At 42.4% G+C, this 15,850-nt stretch overlaps 1 protein-coding gene across 3 annotated transcripts in view; it reads left to right on the forward strand.

Moving 5' to 3' along the window:
- Positions 1-15,850, forward strand: part of CHL1 (cell adhesion molecule L1 like) — a 141,332-nt gene that overhangs the window by 58,533 nt on the left and 66,949 nt on the right. The window contains exon 1 of one of the 3 annotated variants that reach the window (XM_030043956.2): positions 6,130-6,243. The exons of the other annotated variants lie outside the window; for them this stretch is intronic. The gene's annotated coding sequence lies outside the window, so the exon portion shown is untranslated. Of the gene's footprint in view, positions 1-6,129; positions 6,244-15,850 lie in introns of those variants that run through there. 3 annotated transcript variants of the gene reach the window in all.

Raw genomic sequence — 15,850 nt, forward strand, 5'->3', positions numbered from 1 at the left:
GATACTGAGGTTTGGATATATAATATGAAGAATAACATTTAAATGGTAGTTAGATTAATAGAACCTTTTAATTATTTGTATCATTTACTTAATCATCTCCATTAGATTTTGAAGCATCTCTAAACCAGGAAGCAAGTCCTCCTATAAGATCTTCTTGAGGTAATTAAAGCAGGAGACAGATTTATCACAGTCAACATTACAAAAAGGAGAGAAACAAAGAATGTTTCCTTTGAGGTTGAGGTGCCTATCTCTCCTGCTTTTAAGATGCTTGGATGGGGAGCAGTTTCAGGGCCCCAAAGGCTGGTTTTGTGCATGCTGCAAACTTCAAATGTGAAAGTCTTTTTATCAGGATTTTGTACAGGAGTCACTCAGGTTTGTATTCCAGCACTTGCTGGATCTGGCTGGGGAGGGACGGTGGGAGACACAGTCAGCCCGTGGCTCTGCCAGCACACACAGGGTGGAAAACATTTCAATGATTTTTCTTCTTCAGAGCTCACTTTTACATACAGAGGGTTTCTGTATGTCAAAGTCAATAAAGAATTACTTGGAGGCAAGTTCCCTGTTCATTTTTGTATATGTCCTTTTTTTTTTTTTTTTTTTTTTTTAATGGGAAGTGCGCTTGATTCTCTCTAGTTTTACCAAAATCCCTGACATCCCATGGATCTGTTGAGGTGAGATGAGATTAGTGGAATATTCTCTTATCAGGACAAGCAGTTTAAAAAGTCTGTGCTAGTGCTGTAGAGGGCATTGCTAATCATAGAAAGGCCTGGAAGAGGCAAGAAGGTAAACTCAGACAAAGTAGAAACTCCTGCACATCACTTTTCTAGGAAATCTTCCTTTAGAGAGAGATGCCGAAGGAAAAGGTGCAGTTTCTGTGAGAGTCATGTTCCCATTTGAGCATGCTATGACCTGTGAATCAAGAGAGGTGCTTATGGCAGCTCTTTGAGCTTAAATATACTGACTTTCCTTGTTTTAGGTGTTGTCACCTTACCTTAGAAGAGTTGCTGATTGCAAGAGGGTGGAGACTAGGCAGCAATGAAGAGCAGTGCTCTTGCCTCACTGCTTTTGACAGCTGAAGGCAAATCTCTCTGGTGAGGCCAAGTGAAAGTGAAGGACTTTGTTGCTGTCCACCTCAGTCTCTTTTTCACGTTCATGCATATATACTTACATACGTGCATGCATATATACCTACGTGTGCATGTTTGATGCAGTGGAGAGCTCCAGGAGCCTGCACACACACTAGGAAAAATACAGAATGACTTGAGATATTACACCTACCTGAAACCCTCGTACCCTTACTGAACTGTGTATTGGCTTGCAAAAATACCTGCTCTGTCTCTCAGCTTTCCATCTTCCTAATGGCGAAGAGCACCGCACTGTCTCTTAGCATTGTTTTTGAAGACAGTTATATGAAGAGGTGGTTGCTAGAGTTTGGAAATGAGGAGTGTGGCCAAGTGGGGAAGGGATCTGAATCGCTGGAAATAATTCTTTTTCAAATGGCTCCCAGTTTTGGGGCTTGTGTTCTTCATTTTTCTCTCCTGACCTGTTTTAATTTTTTTTTTTTTTTTCTGATCAGGGTGTGTGTGGGAATGAAGGTAAGCATTTAATACACAATAAACTTTATAATGACTGTGATTAACCTTCACACAAAGTAACTCAGGGATGGGAAAAAGACAGCTGGGCAAGTCTAATAAATGCTTTCATAAGTGGATCTGCTTCCTCAGCACTTGGGAAGAATACACAAACCAAAAAAAGAAAACCAAAAACCCACTCTGGGATTTTCAAATTACCCTTGGAGATTGGGCACACAGATTGCTTATGGTATTAATGTGAACAGAGTAGCCGAATCCCTTGAAATATTGGTCTTAATCATGTCAAATGCCTGGAGGACTTGGAGTCCTGGAGGGAACCGTTCCTGCAGAGAGTTGGGAGTTTGTGCTCCTGCTCTGGGCTGCAGCGGCTCAGAGGTTTCAGGCTGTTGAGTCCCAAGGTTTTAAATAAGCTGTGCTGAGTAAAAGCCCTAAAACCGTGAGTGAAATATGAATTAGGGAATATTTCCTGCACTGTGCGGAAGGCAAAGCTGTACTCGTGGGCTGGATCGGATCTGATATCTAGATAGCTTTTGCCAGGACTGGCCCTGTTATGGACATAGGCTTACACAGAAGTCACCTCTGATCTGTCTGTTCTGTCTGCAAAGCATTGGTGCCCTTTTGGACAGATTTATGTTATACACCATACCTGCGCTGACCGATATAATATAAAACAATGAAGGAACCAGGTGCACACAATTCCTAATTTTTTTTTTAATTCTATTTTGATGTAAAAATAATTTCATTTGTACTCTTCCACTCTTCCATTCCATCCACCCCCCCCCCCCCCCGCCCCAGCCCCACCTCCAAGAACAGGTTCCTACTTGTTTTCTTTTGTCTTTTTCTTATTGTTACTGTAATGGGCTGTCTCGGGTTTACAGCCACCAGAAATCTTGGCTTGATGAGGCTGCTATGAAACATTTAAAGGTTTAAATTATAAACTCAGAGTGAGGAAATCAGTGATGCATGATTAGTTGAAAGTTTTAAATATAATAGTCATATTTTTCATATTCATGTACAGAAATGGCTTATGACAACTGTAATGTGACTTTTAATACATATTAATAAACTCTGTTACAATATAGATGGTTTGTACACCTTTTGGCAGATGGCTGTGGTATTAGAGTCTGCACAGTATAAATTAGACATTTAGTAAAAGAAAACAATACGCGAGCGATAAGGTCAATTCTGTTCAGAGATGCAGTTCCAGTGCATCGCTCCTGCAACCAAAAGGATTAGAAGCAGGATCAAATTTGCCCTAGAAGGGTTGGAGAGGAGGAACATCTCCCGCACGGAGCCCCACGGCTGTGCCGTTCGGGCGGCTCAGGCTGCCTGCCTTGGACATGTGTAAGGCGGTAAATAGTCTGCCTTAAAACTGCTGTAAAATATGAAAGGAGTTGACGCCTGAGCATTGTTTCCTCTCTTTTTTTTGTGCTGTTCGGAAAACAGAATTAGCTGGTGACGAATCTGCGAGTTCTTTAAGTGTGTTACACTTTTCAGGTAGTGGCCTGACAAATGATAGGGATTTTGTAGGAAATCACTTTAGCAAACATTAAAGGGCACTCACCTCTGAGCCGAAATGCAGCAGCTGCTTTAGCAATTTATTGCCGTGCTCAAATACCTATTTGAGTTGATAGTTTGTAATCGCTTTGACTGGTAACCTTGGCATCGCTGAAGTAGTCTATAAAGAGATATTAAAAAAAAAAAAAAATCTGCATTTTCTTTATTGGAAATCTCTTGAACCATTCTCATTCCTTAAGTTTTCAACAGGAGAGGCAGTAGCTTTTGGCTTATGCTTTATCAAAATGATTGTCAGGGCGCTTAATGAGCTTTGTGCCAGACCAACCGCTTTAGTAACATATGTCTCCAGCAAGAGCGTTGCTCCCGCTGGCTGGGCACACTGCTCCTCTCAGCAGGCAGGCTGCATCTCCCTGCTTAGCTTATCCATGTAGCATTTAAATGTTTCAAGACACCCATTTTGAATTAGGACTTATCATCACCTTTGTATCGAGCTAGTCCCTTTGAACGGTTGCTCTGTAATGAAGGAAAAGTGGAAATGATTTCTAGTGCAAATCACAAGACGCAAGAAAATGGCTTCTTTTTACTAGTTGGGATCGTGTTTTCTCTTTAAAAGAAAGTGCAAGAAAATTGTGCTTTAATTCTTTGAAAAGAAACATTACAAGATAAGGTGGTAACTAATATTAATGCACAATAACTGCCTGACAGCTTCGCACCACGCGCTGACATGTCATGTCAGAGTTGCTGTAGATAAAGCCGAGTTCTTTGCTGGAGATGTAGCAATTGCAGATCAAGTGATATATAATTTACTGAGCTGCTTGTTAATTCTATGGTGTTATGAAATCTCCTGGGCATATAATTACTACAAATGTTTACTTGACTTTACCACATAGCTTGACATTATCCTGTAGAAGTTTGTACTTCGTTTGACATTATACTGTAGAAGTTTGTACCTCAGTAAAATTATGGCCTAGCTATAAAATGCAACTATTAGGCAGCAAAATACTAAAGAAGTACAGATGAGACTAAAGGCATTTTAAAAACGCTTTCTACGGCTCGGAATTACAAACATTCATCCCATCTCCCGCTGATTACACACTTTGTAATAGCTATTGTTTCCACGGCTGGGGTTTAATTTTCCGCAGTACATTGGCAGCGCCAGCGATCTCAATAGCAATCCTCCCAGCAAGGTTGCGAGGGCTGCGGGGAGGACAGCGGGGAGGCAGCGTGATTGACAGATATTTTAAGCCTTTCTGTGGTTCAGGATTAGTGAAACATTTACGGGCAGACCTGTTTGAGTGGGTAATATGTGGGCTGGCGGCCACGCTGGGATCCTGGCACCCGCGGGAGGCTCCGTCGCCTGTAGGAAAATTGGGATGACTTTGGGATCGGGTCGGTGTCATTCCTCCCTCCAGGTTACATTTCAACCCTTGATCTCTGCGAAGCCTGGAGCAAAGGTAGTGCCTCTGATGAAACTTAAAGCCGCCCTCTTGACTGTTCATTGCTAAATTGCTGCTGAGAGGCTCTTCAATTATGCTGGTTAGCCCCAGAGTAAAGGCGCGTGTTTGAGCTGAATATTTCAGGGCGTATGCCTCACCTTCAGCTCTTTTACAGACTGCTGACCTGTCACGTTAAGCAGGCGTTGGGTTACGCTCAGCCTGCTTTCTACCGGGACACGTTCTGCAACACCGGTCCTGTCTATGCGGCGGTCCATTAGGTCTAAATACAGATGAGCTGCACTGCACGCCAGTCTGGATGTTTTTTGGAGTCCTGGATTGTCCCTTTCGAGAGGGAGAAGCGGTGCTAGAGATAACAACCAGCTCCTGGGACGGTTCCTCCTGGCCTGCAGCTTGCTGGTAGCAGCCCCGGAGCTGATTTTGCAGCTAGCGAGAGCCACTCCCAAACGCCTGGGATGCCCAAACTTGTCCTGGATTATAAAGGCTTAAAGTATTTGTTGAAAACACTGATTTCTTTGAGTGTGAAAGCGGTATTCCTCATGCTCAACAAGTTTGCATGAGCCCGTTTAAACATCAGACAAGTTGAGAATGAAAACAACTTTCACTCTAATAAAGCAAAAGTTGCAAAATTAGAAACAGTGTTACAAAAGAAAAGCGGACAAAATTAGGAAACAGAAACTTAACATGTACCTGGATTAGCAGCTGCAGAAGGCGTGACCTCTGAATCGGGAAACTCGTTTGTTTTTACTTTGGTGCCTCCAGCCTGATAACGCTCAGATTTTGGTGAGGTCTATTAGAGGTGGGAGTCTACTTGGAGATTTTGCTCCTCTTTATTTTTTTTTTAATTTCCTGGCTACTCCTAAATGTAAAAGGCATTTTACAATAGCTCTCAGACTCTCCCTGATTTCTCCACTGATTTGAAGGACCTGTGAGTCTGCACTTACCTGCCTGATGCCCTGCAGAGTGCTAATGAACTGAGGTTTACTGGCACATGGATCTGAGGAAAGCAGAGGGACTTTGGGATACTGCCCTTTTCTGTTCCTCTCAGGAAACACACTGAATTGCAGTTATTTGGTAATGTTTATAAACAATATAAACCATGTTAATAAAGCCCCCCAAGAAAGGTTTTCCTGAGATAGGTAACAGAGAGTGGCCCCAACCCCAGCCCTGCTTTGCTTTACTAGTTGCTTCTGTTAGCTGGAAAGACAGGGAATAGATCTGGTGCATGAGTGGAATTTGATAGGTTTCCCATAGAAACAGAGGATCAGATTTTTTTTTGCCAGTGAAGGTGATGTCAGTTGGGAGCATCTGTCCTCACCTCAAAGGATACAGTCTGGTGTAGATTAAAGCGAGGGCTGAGTCCTCTTGTGCCGCTCTACTGATGCAACTGAATAACTTGTACAATCTTGTCTGTCTTAATATATCTCATTCAAATATATATATATAAAATCTGCTTGGTGCTATTAGTCTTTCTTTTTGAAATGAATTCCCACTGCGTCTCTCAACTTGGAGAGTTCAGGCAGGTTTGAAATACACCGTTGAATGAAGAGTTCTCTGCCACGCTCTGCCTCGGCGAGCTGCTTTTCTCTCTGATCCCCGCAGACTGCCGTCACCATCGTGGGATCTCCCGTTCCCTGCTTGGTGCTTTGAGACTCAGTCTGTCTTTCATTTCGTCCCCAGTGAGTTACTGCTCCAGCCTCACAAATTCTCCCAAGCTCCTGCCCTGCTTCTCTCCGCGCAGCACCGAGCCCTCGCTCATCTGCATTCCCTGCTATTTTGACAGAATCAGCCCTCTCCCAGGATCTGTTCACTCGCTCATCTACATCTAACGGCAGCTGCTGCGAGGCCCCGTGTAGCTGTACCAGGCTTGTTGGTGTCTGGTCTAATTTCCTCAGGTACTCTGCTTGCTGCCTCTTTTTTCCTGAAACCTTTCTCTCTCCACCTCCTTTCCACACCCCAAGTCCTGCTCTCCTCTGTGCGGCTTCACAGCGCTTCGCCCCTTCAGCCTCATCCCTTGTGGCTTTCTCATTTCTGCACTACCGCGAGCGTCCGTGCCCACTGTTGAAACATCTTGGCTCAAAAAGCATTTAATTTTTTTTTTTCCCTTTACCTTTTCTACCTCCAGTGTCAAACTGGGTCTAATGGATAGGGTTTTTTTCACACTAAGTGGGCTCTGTTGTTTCCAGTATGGAAATAGGTGAGAATCTCTGACTCATGCTTAAACTGGGTAAAGATGAACCAAGACACACATCTGCTTTATGAGACATCAGTAGGAAAGCAGCTTTTCCCTGGGCAAGTCAAGCCTTTACTGGTATTTGGTCAACCCAGTTGCCTTAAATGCTATTCCCAGGGTTACCTGCTGGGAGGAACACAGTGAACAATTCTGTTAACACATATGGTAGAGCAAACCCAATGCCTCACTGATCCTGGCTGGGAAATACCATAAAGCATCACAGAGGCATTGCTCTACCTGGCCACTGACTGGGGAGAAATTCGAGGCAAATGACATTTTTAAGAAACCTGCTTGAAATCTGTATTTCCTAAGATTTCTCTTATTTACATTGCAATACTCATCTCCATTTCCATCCTGTATTGCAACCTGCTTAGTACCTGTTGTGATATCATTTACCTGATTTACTTTTCAGTTATTGGTGGGAGAGAAGGCAGAGAAGGAAAAAAATAAAAAAAAATCACTTTGTGAAGTGCTCTGCCAATTTACCATGCCATAAAAGAGATATGGCATAGTTATTACTAAAGTCTAATTATGTAAATGACATAATTTAATAATGATTATTAAATCCCAGCAAGTTTTGTTTCTTTTCCTTATTGTTGATGGTTGTCCTTGATAACAAATGTCACGGTGCATATCATGAAATTAATTTTTGTGGAGACTTCGTATCATTATAGGGGCGTGGAGTGCAGGAGGCCTTGCAGGCGAAGGCAGAGGCTGCTCAGCAGACCTGTTATCTTTGCAAGAACAAATGTTGTCCACAAGGATAGCAGAGAGGGAAGAGAAAACTCGCACAGCAGCAAATATTTAATTAAAAGAGCTGCTTGGGCTGACTAGTTGTGGCAGCAGCTGCTTAAACAGAGATCTGTCCTTTAAATAACTTCAGCTAAATAAAGGGAGAAAAAAGAGAGTGAAGGGAAAAGCTCAAAGGGCATGTGCTGTAATTGCAGAAGTCGTTTTCATTTTTGCATTGCAATGTCATTAGTAGCCATTAGCTGCTTCTCTGCCTGTTTGGAAAATCAGGATGCTTCAAGCTCTGGGAGCTTTACACGGTTGCCAAAAAGTAGGGAGGGGAGTGTCATGGAAGTCAATACATCACCTGCCAGCTCCTGTTACCCGTATTTTAGATGTACAAGGTCTAATGAGGAAGGCTCCCATTGGCTTTTCTGCCATGTAGAATAAAACAGAATTTGGTAGGTACAGGGTTAGTTCTTTTCTAGTATTCAGTGGCTAAATTATAGATAAGCGTGTGGCTCCCCATTGCAGCAGGTTTGGCCTTGTGCCCTCATGCCAGAGTGCTGCCCTGGCTGTGGGCAGTTTTCTGCATTTATTATCGGACTCTCTGTGAGTTCCCTTTGCGCCTTCTTGAGCTGTCACGCTGTGACATGGACCTCTAAAGGATTCATGCTATTCATTGAACATGAAATATTATTTATAATAATATAGTCACATTTTTCAGGTGATACCTAAGAGCATCCATCAGGCTTCCAGATGCAGTTCAGCTATATAATAAATGATGTTGTTCACCCCAAGGGGATGAATCTAATGGACACACCAATTGGGTTGGACAAGCAAGAAGAGCGTGGGGTGTCCGTGCATTTGTATGTGTTGGGGAGAGCTGTTTGAAATGCCCAGATCCGTAAGGAGTGAAGCCGTGCAGCTAGTCTTACCTGTGCTCTGGGGACCTTTGTAGGCTCACAGCTGGCTGCAGGGAAGCATGAAGAAGTTAAGTTGGAGATATTTGAGAGTAAAGTGTATGACAGGTATTGTGCAGTTCTTGTCTTTTTCATAACTGACTCCTCTCTGTGGTTTTCTTAGCCATTTTCTGGTTAGTCTTTCTAAGGTGCATTATCAGTTATGTGAGATAATGATTAGAGGGCAATAAAGTGGATCTGTCCATGTGATGCGATACAAATGAGATGAAAAACAGTATGACCAACAGTATTTATGATTTCTCCATTTTTTCTTTTTTTTTTTTTTTTTAAGAAAAAGGTAGAACAACACGTGATGCTATAGAAGCTCTGTACAAAGTGTATAATACAGTTTTCACATGTGTGACATGGAGAGCGCTTTTTCCCAATGTGCATGTAATTGATTAGTACAATACATCTGCAGATGGGCTGGCGAGCAAAAGTCACACTTGTTCTGAAGAACATCGTGTTATGGGCAGAATGGGTAATGAAGACCATGGTTCTGGGAGAACATTAAGATTCTCCTTACAGTTTTATGTAACTTTAACAGATTTTAATCATTCAAGCAGAATTTTTCCACTCCTGATATATGTTTGTTGTACTTCTAATTTAATTTTATTTACTTTAATTTCCAGCAAGGTGGACTTTAGGTTTTTCCAAAACTGGGATAGGGGAAAATATGGTGTGTTTGTGCTCAGTGTTCATACCATCACATCACGGGGAACCGGCAGCAGCTCCAGCTTTTGGAACAAAGACTTAAGATTTGGTGGTGTAGTTCACGTGCATGCGTTTCACTGCTGCCATGGAAAGCAAAACACCCAAAGTAAAGAGAAACGAAACGTAACGATGTAATTACACTCGTGTAGTTAGTGGGCACTACCTCCGGGTTGTTTCTAAGCCTACTTGTCTGGTCTCGAGAGATACTTTACTGAACTCCCATTGGCTAGCTGAGGGAGAATGGACTTAGTTTTGCCCAATTTCCTTCAATACATTTTTCTCCAGTTACTTAGTAAATAGGTGAGTAATCTTACTTTTTTTAAGGCTTTTAGACTGTTTGCATAGCGTGTTTTGTTACGTGTGTTGCTTCCTTGTTCTCTGCGCAGGCACCTAGTTGGAGTGAAATTGCATCTCTAAAGATCAACTGTCCTTTAAAATATACCATGTGCATATCTGATCTGTCTAATGAAATATCTTCTGTGTGATCACCTGAAAATAATGCAGTCACGGACAGCTGCTTTTCTGCATCTTGCTGGTTGAAAGGGATGATGAGCGTAGATCCAGGGAAGAGAGAAACAGAATTACGAAGTCTTTTCCCTTTCTTTCACAGCTACAGTAGATATATTCAATATATTGTCAGCTAACTGTCTTCAGTGTAGATTGATGTTTTGATTCAGTGCCCTGAAAAAAGGCATTAATGGAGAGAAGCAACTATTGCAGCTAAAAATCATTTGGGTCTGGAGCGTTTTGAACAACACTTTTCCCTTACAATGGTAAAACTACATAAGTGAGTGCAGAAAACTGCTGCTCATGCTCAGAAATAATCTTCACCTTATCAACAACTCAGTTCCCCTGAAAGCCTTGGTACAAAACATTTCTGCTAACACAAGCTATTGAAATAAAATGGTGACCAGATAAATTGTAGCATTATGCTACTTAAAAGAATGTTTCAGGCACTTCCAGTAAGATTATAAACTCTTTCCTCCCTGGAGATCCAGCCAAAAACTTGTCCCCTCAGTTTCCCTCATGCCTCTGCTGGGATTGTAACAGCTCCTAAGGAATACAGGTGAGACAAGAGTGTCCCACATATGTGGGCTGGGTTTTTGCATGTGTGCTTTTCTTCAAGCTTATTGGGTTTTTTTAGCTGTAAAATTGTTCATGGAAAAAGGAAATTACTGTAGATTTCAGCATCCAATGTAAACACAAGGAGAGTAGGAAATGCAGAATCAGGTTGAAATATCTATTCCTCTTTTATTCTATCACGTTTGCTCGAGTGCTTAGACTTCCTAATGCATAAACTGGGCCAAATCCTGCGCTTATTGCCCTAAGTAAATTCCTCTGGTACTTCTTCCTTGGTAGACTGCAAATCCCACTGGTAAGTGTGGATCCTGCTGTAAAAGCTAACCAAGGTACCCAAACCGAGAGGACGTGCTCCCTGTCCAGGCAGGGCGTGCCAAGATTTCAGAATTTGTCCTGCAGTGATGTGGATGGTGTTTAACTTGTATCCTTAAACACTTTCATGCAGTGTCTGTGGTTAAATCATTACATTTAACTAGATTTTTTTTTTTTCTTAATTTTTTTTAAGGTAATCCCTTGTATCTCTAGTAATATGGAAAATGTTGGAAGCTTAATGGCCTTGACTTATCGGGAAAAGCAAGCAGTGTGAGGTCCTCCATGAAGCTAGAAAAGCTAATCTCCTTTATTACACAGAAGGAGGAAAAATCAGAGGAAGGCAGAAAGCAGACGAGATTGCTTGCCGTGAAACTCTTCGTTGTCATGAGTCGCTGACTGCAATTTAAATTAGAAACACACAGTGTCCCAATGACTTTCACTGTCTTGTAGTGCTATTGTGCTGAGATACAAGAATAACATTGATATAGAAGGAGATTTGCTTTGGTTTTGATGTTAGTTTTTCTTTGGTTTTAAGGTTTTGTGTGTGAAGCCTGCCAGGATTTTCCTCTCGGGATCTTGGGAACACGCTGAGCCTCCCTCGAGTCCGTGAGGCAGAGAAGTTCTGTGAGCGTGCATCTTGCATGGCACAGGTGAAGCAGTGGGCTCAGATTTAGGATTTTTGATATTTGACAGTATTTGCCAGTGTTGTACGTTGTGAATGAGTTCACCTGTCTGGGATGCATCAGGAAAAAATGATCCCTAATGGGTCAAGTGGGAATAATAGCTGTTTTCTGCTGTTTATAGAAGTAATTCATTTGCAATTAAATACCTTTTCTTTTTCTTTCCCCTGTTCGTATTGTCACCTTGCTACTAGCACAGGGAACTCTCAAGTAAACACAAACCCATGCTGTGAAAATCACTAATGCAAAGTGGAAGCCTCACCGCTCTGCAGCGGTTTCTGTTGTTGCCAGATGATTTTCCTGGCACGGGGATTGCTCCCGCACCGCGAGCGTGCCACGTGCTCAAATGGAGCCCATTAGGTGCTGGGTGCTGTAGATTTTTGCCCTCCTTTACTACCTGCTAGAGTGCAGAATTTCTCCCGTGGCAGACTTTCGAGGAGCCCGTACCTATGCGTTGGGGAGGGATATATGCTGTTTTCACCGAGCTTTATGCTGAATGAGCAATCTCATTAGACTCCAGGCCCGCAAGGAGCTCTGCCTGGCAGATCCCCTGCCCGCATTTCCAATTCAATAGGGCTCTGCCTGGCTTTGTGGCTGCTGAACCATGTGCTGCGGAGCGGGAGCCGGAATGGCTAAAAGTAACTGTGGCATGAGCTGGGTTTCAAGAGAGGTTTTCAAGGTGAGGCAGGATTTCTCCTAGGAGGTGTCGCTTTACTTAGACCGCGCTTGTTTGCTGTTATTAACACGAGAAAGCTCATGATTCTGCTACTATTTTGTGCTTTGAAAGAGGGAGAATGAGCGTACAAAAGAAGAAAGCGCCTTTGCCACAAATTCGTTTTGAAATTCAGAAGAATTTGCATTGCCTCCGCTGGAGGAGGCTGTCATTAGCAGTCTCATCTGAAAACAAACGGCAACCTGCTTTTATTTCCTTTGTGCTTGGCTGACACGCCGTCATTTCCAGTCATCCAGCCCAGTTGCTACTGTACTTTGTTTTATGCTTCATGCTTGACCTATGAGCTGAAATGCTAATGGCTGATGAAAATTTCAATTAATATAAAACTAGTTTTAGCAGGAAATGTGGTAAGCTCATTTAGGAGGTATAGAATCTCAAGGAAATATATAACTGTAAAAGCCTCAGACAATAGTTTAATTTTTAACCAGCTGGTGTGCTTTCAGATGTATCTGCAAAGCTCAAGTCTGTACTGTTTTGTTACCAGCAAGGGGAAGTGATTGTCATTGTGTATTCGTAGGTCTGTGAAAAAGCCATGCTCACAACATTCCTCTAATACAGCGTTATCTCCTTGTGCTGGAATAATTTCTCTGATTTCATTGGTTAACAAAAAATGAATGAACGTATGGCCATACCTTTAAGAAAAGGAGATACAACAGATACACATGGGGGGGATTCGACCGCTCTTACGTGTGTAAATGTGCATATATATAAAGCCAGGAACCTTATTTTATGGAGACGTGTACAAGTGTTATGCAAAGTACACTTTATAGTGTAATGAAGAAATATAATCTAAAATTTCATCGTGGTATTTTTAATTCAACTTTAGATACCTTAGAAACTTGCTAATTAAATAATTGTAGATTTCTCAGAAGTCTGCAAAATATTTACACAAGCAATTTATGCTGCAGGATCGGATACATACAGCTCAAGTACACGGTCTTAAATCCAGATTTTCCCCTGAAAGAGAGGTTGCTGACACAGTAGAAGAGAAAGCAGGCTAGAAGGTGAATGTAAAGATATGGACTGGTTCCCACTTAAGGAAAGACTAAGTTTGTGTCTACAAACCTAAACTCATCTGTTAAAGGAGCTGCCATAGTGGCCCAGTGCTCCCGCTGCTCAGAGTTGCTGCCCAGTTGACCCAGTCCAAAAATGAACCGGAGAAAAAACGATTTTACACGCAGTGAGGATGGCCAGAGAAGCAGCATCCGAGACCAAACTGGGCAGCTAAGTTACCCCACCGCACGCACACGCTCTGGTTAAGCTGGTGCTCTGGGAGCGTTCAGCCTGGCAACGGGGGGGTACAGGGAACTGCACGATCAGAAGGGATGCAGAGGGGGGGACCCGCAGAGAGTCGGGGAGAGCCAGCGAGACTATTAAGCAGCAAGTTTAACACCGTGCTTATTGAGGGACTCATTTTCTCAGGTGGTGGAGATCAAAGTATATCATCAATTAAGAAAAAAGGAAAAGGTACTTAAATTTGTGGAAGAAAGGCCCCTTGGTGGCTATTATGGACAAAAGGTTAGAGGCAGCATCTGGCTCAGAAAGTCCCCAAGCAGCTACAGGAGGTGGGGAGGATGTATTTACCGGGAGAGGATCCTCCTGCACTCCCTCTGCTGCTTACCTGCGCCGGCCCCGTCAGGAGGGCTGAGCCAGAGCGACTTCGGGGTGACCTGGTGTCCCGCTCGTCGTTAAGCACTGTTGTTCTCTTTAAATCAATACAGATGCTTGTATTTATTCACATATTTAAGAACATCCATAACGGTGGAATCTGGCTGCAGGGTATTCAGGTTTATGTGCTCCTAATGGTAGGAATAACCACATCAGTGGTTATCTCAATTTACTTGTAAGTGCCGTGTCAATAACGGTATAACTGAAGTTTAATGACGTATTCATCATAAACAATGTACCGTTCACAGTTAACATTTATTTCTTTGGTTATGAAAAAGCTAAACCAGGTATTGATTTCCACACTGGATTTTCTGTTGAGTCTCTATTACAAGTGCTGCTCGGAGGCATTTTGAGCTCACAGCAGAGCTGATCTGATGGGGCTGGCAAACCTGGTCTCCTGACCGTCTTTGCAGGGCTGCTACTTTTTGAGTAGGTTTCCATTATGAATATCCACAGCTGCAAACGTGAACTTTGTTTTTGGCAGTTGTGTGATTTGTATGAAGTCGGTGGTTTTGTCAAACGTTCCAGGTCTTAAGCTTGTTCGCACAAATTTTCACAGGAAGCAAATACAGAAAGTGGGGAATTTTATTTAAGATTGCTTGACTTAAAGTTTACAAACGATCCTCTGCTGGGCTAAGTCAAGTCCAGTTAACGTTAGATGGGTTGAGCAGATAGACCAAAATGGGTACTGACTAATTATTTATTAAGCTTAAATATCATGTGTGTGGCATCCGTAACAATGTGTTGCCAGAAACATTGCTTAGTTCTGCCCTGTTTTTAAAAAACAAACTGAATTGAAAGGAGCCAGCCAATGGAGCATGTTGGAAGGTGTAAGCAAAAAAAAAAAAACAAAACCGAAAAAAAAGTATTCAGATAATCTAGTTTGTATGAATCATATTGGTGAAATGACAATAGGGAATCCATTTATTTTTTCAGGAAAACCCAAAGACCTCACATCCTTTGGCAGCAAGCACCTCCAGATCCTACAAAGGTGGCTCACATCAGCAAATGTCAGCAGAGAGCTACCGACAAGCAGATCATTTGTACTGATTAGAAACCACATTTCTTTAGTTTTCAGTCATTGTGTGTGTGTAAAAGACATGCAAGGCTTTAAGAAATACGGTCCTTGTACTCTGTGATTTAGTAGTACAGTGCTTCAGCTACTAGATGTATGAAACAAATTAAATCAAATCTGTCAGGTGCTGTACCGTTATATGGGCAGAGTGATGACCAAGAGAAATCATTAACCATTTATAGCTAGCTTTTAAATGATTTGAGAGCATAGGATGTGATCTTCTGAGACTTAAGGGGAATTGCATTTTAGGATTTTGTTGGGAACAGCTGGGAGTAGATAGGGAGTATTTGCAAAGATGGATAGCTGGTGCCGGCTGCCTTCTCCCAGGGCTGGGCACTTGGAGGGGAAGATGCTCATACACCTTTTCAGCTTCCACTCAGCTCAGGGTAGATCTCAGACAGAAACAGCATAAATTGAGTTTCCACACAATTTGCACAAACATCAAAGTGAGATGTCGGTCACAGCCGGGCGAAGGCAGACCGCCGGCTCGGGGACAGGCACCGGCCATCACCGTGCTGTGTCTGCCAGGCTGGGGAGACGCCCTGCCCGGCCGATGTCTGACTTCTCTTCCAGAAAACCAGGACTTGACAAGCTGGTCTCCCCAAATCCCTACTTATTTCTTAAAACCTTGTCCCAGGGAAATTAATTCTGATACTTACACTGTTTATCGAATTGAATGTTTTACTGCTGCTTGTGCTACAGTAAAACATTTCACAGCCTTGCGTACGTATTTCTTTATTATTTATATTCATCCTATCACATTTTTAGAGGTTTTTTTGTGATTTGAGAAACTGGAAGCCTGACGGATTACCAAATTGGGAAGGCATAACAGTTACAATCATATTTGAAACACATAAATTCTGTGACATAATGTTGAAGTTTAACTGCACTGAAAACTTTTACTTTACATGTGCTGTCCAATAATGTTTCTAGAGTCCTTGGCAAGATAAATAATGCATAGACTTCTCTCACTAAACCTCCTGAGAGTGGGATTGCATCTAAAAAAAATCTTCATGCTGATGTGCTACAGTCTATTTGGAAATATTTTACCACGGAAGGAAGAACGCCTTTCTGATTTGGATGATTATTTTAATCACCTC

This window comes from Aquila chrysaetos, chromosome 20 (assembly GCF_900496995.4).
Source record: "Aquila chrysaetos chrysaetos chromosome 20, bAquChr1.4, whole genome shotgun sequence".
Taxonomy (NCBI): domain Eukaryota; kingdom Metazoa; phylum Chordata; class Aves; order Accipitriformes; family Accipitridae; genus Aquila; species Aquila chrysaetos.